At 41.2% G+C, this 5,763-nt stretch overlaps 1 pseudogene; it reads left to right on the forward strand.

Moving 5' to 3' along the window:
• Positions 1-3,672: 3,672 nt before the first annotated feature.
• Positions 3,673-4,074, forward strand: LOC120861723 (annotated as a pseudogene).
• Positions 4,075-5,763: the final 1,689 nt, after the last annotated feature.

A 5,763-nucleotide genomic window follows, 5' to 3' on the forward strand; every position in this document is an offset into this window, starting at 1 on the left:
GGGTCGCAAAGAGTCAGACACGACTGAGCAACTTTAAAAAAAAAAATGTGCTAGACATCTGGAAAAAGGAGTTACTAACTGATATATGTAAGTTGTGTTTACATCATCAGTTCATCAGTTACAATACATACTAATTAAGGGGCTATTTTTAAAAATTCTTACAGGATTTAGGGAAGATAGTTCATTCACAATGGTTGGTTGGTTTTCCCAAAGGCAAGAAGTTGGTCCACATAGCAGTTCCTCAGTAGTCTTGTCACAGCCTATCAATAGGTGGGTACAACTATTAAAGTCAATCAGCACATAATATTTGTGTTCAGGGTTTGAGCTATATCTTTATCAGCACTGTGTAATCTAGCAAACAGACAAATTTTGCCCATAGAAAGTCTAAGTTAAGAAAGGACAGACCTTGTCTGCTAGGAATGCAAAATTATCCTGAGTCTAGGTCTGGCTCATGTTTCAAAGACTTAGAATTGGACACAACTTAGTGACTAAACAACAACAAAACAACAACTCTTGTGACAGATTATTCTTGAAGCCTGACTATAATGTGGATTGTCACTCACACCTCAGCCTTCAAGGATATGCTACAAGTTAAAAAAAATATGAAGAAACCTATTTGGGACACTTCTCTTCATATTTTTCTTTTAATTGTAGCATATCCCTGAAGATTCAATAGTCAATTGAATAGTCAATTTGTTGAATTATACACAGTATGCTGTTGTTGTTCAGTTGCTAAGTAGTGTCTGATTCTGGCACCCCACTCCAGTACTCTTGCCTGGAAAATCCCATGGATGGAGGAGCCTGATGGACTGCAGTCCATGGAGTCGCGAAGAGTCGGACACAACTGGGTATACTCCTTTGGTATACTCCTTTCCAGCTTCTGGAAATTTTGTATTCCAGAAATCCAAGGACATTCTTTTGTCTTATTTTTTCCCTAAGCTCTAATTAGCACATAGTTCATTGATAGATACATGTAATTTTATAATCCCTGGGTATAGCTCATGGGGTGGTGGTGGTTTAGTCGCTAAGTTGTACCCTACTCTTGCGACCCTATGAACTGTAGCCTGCCAGGCTTCTCTGACTATGGCATTTCCCAGGCAAGAATATTGGAGTGGTAGCTTTTTCCTTCTCCAGGGGATCTTGCCAACCCAGGGATAGAACCTGGGTCTCCTGAACTGCAGGTGGATTCTTTACCAACTGAGCCACCAGGGAAGCTAATCTCTATCCAAAGATAGATTACTGAGATGAGCTTTAGAATAATTTAATTAAACTTTTTAGTAATCAAACATAACAAAAAGGAACTATCTGGGAAGTGAGTCTTCCCAATATAGATCTCAATTAACAAAACTAGAATTTACTATTCAGTGAAACAGAAATTTTTTGTGAGGACATTAACCCTGCAGCCAGGGAAGGCTTTATCCCATCAAATAAAAAATGAGGTTTGTCAGGGAACCAGGAAAAACCAAGCAGTCTTAGATTTCCTATAGCCCTGGCTGCTTGATTTACAGCTATTCTTTACCCATTTTAGATTCCTTGATTTAGTAGTAGACTCTTGCCATGTCCTAAGGGCATCAGGATAGCAAAAGTCTGATGATGAAGATTAATTTTTTGTAGATACACAAGTTGCTTTATTTATGTGTGTCACAAACTTCACAGATCATTGTGAAACAATATTTATTTACCAAAAGATTTTAAAAACAAATATAAATCACTTAAAGGCAAAGAAATTCATATATTCTGTTATCAAAAGTCACATGATAAGAAAACTTTTTTTCTCTTAACAGAGAGAGAAAACCAAATCCAGTCCAATACCACTTTACTGTTAACAAAATTTGCTTATCCAGTTAATTTTAATTCACTTTCACCTTCACTTTCACTTTTCCCTTTCATGCATTGGAGAAGGAAATGGCAACCCACTCCAGTATTCTTGCCTGGAGAATGCCAGGGATGGGGGAGCCCAGTGGGCTGCCGTCTATGGGGTCGCACAGAGTCGGACACGACTGAAGCAACTTAGCAGTAGCAGTAATCTTAAGAAATCCTTTCTATAAATCTTGAGTAGTATTTTTGCAAAGCCATCAGAGTGAAACCCATAGCTCTCTATAATGACAAAAAAGGCTTTAAAAAGCATGTTTAAAATCTGATTACAGGGGTTTCCCTGGTGGCTCAGTAGTAAAGAATCCACCCATCAATGCAGGAGACTCAGAGTTCAATCCCTCATCCAGGAAGATCTCACGTGCCTTAGAGCAATTTAGAGAAAGCCCATGGGCTGCAACTATTGAGCCTGTGCTCTAGAGCCTGGGAAGCCCAACAATTGAGCCCATGTGCCATGACTACTGAAGCTTAGTGCCCTTGATCCTATGCTCCACAACAAAAGAAACCACTGCAATAAGAAGCCTGTGCAATGAAGAGTAGCCCCTGCTCACTCCAACTGGAGAAAAGTCCAAGCAGCAACAAAGACTGAGTACAGCCAAAAATAAATAAAATTTTTAAATTATTTTTTTAAAAGTCTGATTACAATGCAATTGACAAAGTAACTTGGTTACTGCTGTGACATGTAACATTTTAAGATAGCAACTAGAATTATGATGGGATAATGTTTTACCAGGACATGTCAGATCTTTATGAAATCTATATAATTTCTAGAATACCTATATTAATAACATATTCCATAGAACATAACCTGAGAAGATTTATTGCTCATTTGACAATTTGTTACTATTCAGTCACTAAGATCATGTCCAACTCTTTTCAATTCCATGAACTGAAGCACACCAGATTCCTCTGTCCTTCACCATCTTCCCAAGATTGCTCAAATTCGTGTCCATTGAATCAGTGATACTACCCAGCCATGTCATCCTCTTTGGCTCCCTTCTCCTTCTGCCTTCAGTCTTTCCCACCATCAGGGTCTTTTCCAATGAGCCAGCTCTTCACATCAGTTGGCCAAAGTATTGGAGTTTCAGCTTCAATATCAGTCTTTCCAGTGATTTCCAATATTCAGGACTGATTTCCTTTAGAATTGACTGAGTTGATCTTCTTGCAGTTCAAGGGATTCTCAAGAGTCTTCCCCAGCACCACAGTTTGAAAGCACCAGTTCTTTGACACTCAGCTTTCTTTATGGTCTAACTCTCACAAATGTATATGACTACTGGAAAGACCATAGCTTTGACTATAAGCACCTTTGTTGGTAAAATAATGTGTCTGCTTTTTAATACACTGTCTAGGTCTGTCATTGCTTTCCTTCCAAGAAGCTTTTAACAATATTTCCCATGAACCTAACTAGTTTAATCTCTCTCTTTGGGATGTCCTGTTAGCTCAAATGGTAAAGAATCTGCTGCAATGCGGGAGACCTGGGTTTAATCTCTGAGTCAGGAAGATCACTTGGAGAAGGGAATGGCAACTCACTCCAGTATTCTTGCCTGGAGAATTCCATGGGTAGAGGAGCCTAGCAAGCTGCAGTCCATGGGGAAAGAATCAGACATGACTGAGCAACTCTCACTCACACACACACACGCACACACACACACACGCACACACAGACACACACACACACACACACACACATGGGCTCTTTGAAGCATCCCAAAGTTAGCTAGAGGTCAAAAGGGCTTCATTAGAATTTGATTTAAGCTATGTCAATAAATATCAAAGTGTTCTTGTCTCTGCACTTCCAAGATGACCAAGAAAAGAAGGGACAATGGTCCCCAAAAGGGCCACAGCCTCATGCACCCTATTCGCTGCACCTGTGTGCTCAAGGATAAGGCCATTAAGAAGTTCGTCATTCGGAATATGGTAGAGGCCGCAGCCATCAGGGACATTTCTGAAGCAAGTGTTTTTGATGCCTACTTGCTTCCCAAGCTGTATGTGAAACTACATTACCATGTGAGTTGTGCCATTCACAGCAAGGGAGTCAGTAATCAGTCTTCGGAAGCCTGGGAAAACAGGCACCTCCACCCCAATTTAGACCTGCGGGTCCACATCCTCCACCAAAGCCCATCTAAGAATCCAAGTCCTTAAAGACTGAAGAAATACTGGTTTTCTGAAAAGACAATAAAATGTAAATTATACTTTAAAAAATATATCAAAAGGGTTTAGAACACTCAAGATCAAAGGTCACAATTTGTTATCATTATCAGTTTGTGTGCAAAAATGCAGCTCTGATTTTATCTTAACCTTTGTACAATGCTGTTTGTTTCACCTTGTGAGTCAGAAGACTTCTTAGACCCCAGGGGCTGGCCTGACCTTCAGGGTTCAATGCTTCCAAGACCCACTCCCTCTCTTATCTGAGGTATCACCTGACTTGCTGTGCATGCAGGCAGATTCCAGGCAGGTCCTGCTCTCCTGCATCTGAATCCTGAACAAGACTTCCTCCATTTTAACTTCCCCAAAAGCACAAAATCTGGAAAGCATTGGGAATCCAGCATTGCTAAATGCTGTTCGTTCTCAAACAAATTTGGCTATCTTTTCACAGATCAGTGATAGAAAATAAAAGCTCCAAGTTTCCTGGACCACTTTCTACTTGGAACAACAGCAGTTATTTCTTAAGGAGCGAACCCAGGACCCAGAAATATCTGGCTCAAGCAAATCATCTACAACAGACTTGATGAACAATGGAAATTTCTGCCAATTTGCTTCAAGCTGTAAAACAAGCTTTCATTTAAGTTGCCCAGAGGTAGTGTTCCAAGTGCTAGTCAAAACACAGATGAAGCAATAGTCAGAAAAATAAGTCACAGTTGTGAACACCCCTTATAGAGAATGGGAATGACTCCAAGTCTTTCTGCTGCTGCTGCTGCTAAGTCACTTCAGTCGTGTCCGACTGTGTGTGACCCAATGGACGGCAGCCCACCAGGCTCCCCCATCCCTGGGATTCTCCAGGCAAGAACACTGGAGTGGGTTGCCATTTCCTTCTCCAATGCATGAAAGTGAAAAGTGAAAGTGAAGTCGCTCAGTCGAGTCCAACTCTTTGTGACCCCATGGACCGCAGCCCCCCAGGCGCCTCTGTCCATGGGATTTTCCAGGCAAGAGTACTGGAGTGGGGTGCCATTGCCTTCTCCCCAAGTCTTTCTACTCATGTTTAATTATGTCCTCCTCATTTCTCACACACTAGGTCACATTTCTGAAAGTCAGGGTTCTTCTGATTTCAGCTAGCCTCCACCAGGTAGCTCTGACCTTTTATATGAGAAATAGACCCCAGGGGCAGCAGGAGTTGTGTGTGGGGGGATACATGGAATATTCCATTGCTTTCTGGACTCACAAACTCAAGACTCAGAATGAACATCCTACAAATACACTGCATAAGAGTTACTAACCTTGATATAAGCTTTCCATCCAGCAAACACATTGTTGTTGTCACAGGGGACCACAGCAGTAGAAGGAACGTAGTGAGTGTTAGCGGAGAAGAGAGAGGAGAATAACATGAGCACAAATAGAGCATAATCCACAACCACATTCTGTTTGGATTTTGAATCTCTCATGTTACTTTTGATTGTAAAAAGCCTTGCTTTCCGAATTACGTGGCACTTGGGCTAGTGTTGCCATTCATGCTGTGCGTAAGCTCCAAGATAATGGAGTCAACGTGGATAGAGCAGATGTGAAGACTGGTGACTCACGTTAAAGGTCAACCCCAGCTCATCCACAGACAGCCAAGGGTTGCCCAGATGGCAAACACATAGGACAGAGCAATCCACCTAGAAAGGACATCCAGAGATATTTGATAAATCCACATTCTTCTTTCTAAGTAAAACTGAATCTCTCCGGGACAAATTA

Source organism: Oryx dammah, unplaced genomic scaffold, assembly GCF_014754425.2.
Source record: "Oryx dammah isolate SB20612 unplaced genomic scaffold, SCBI_Odam_1.1 HiC_scaffold_3, whole genome shotgun sequence".
Classification (NCBI taxonomy): Eukaryota; Metazoa; Chordata; class Mammalia; order Artiodactyla; family Bovidae; genus Oryx; species Oryx dammah.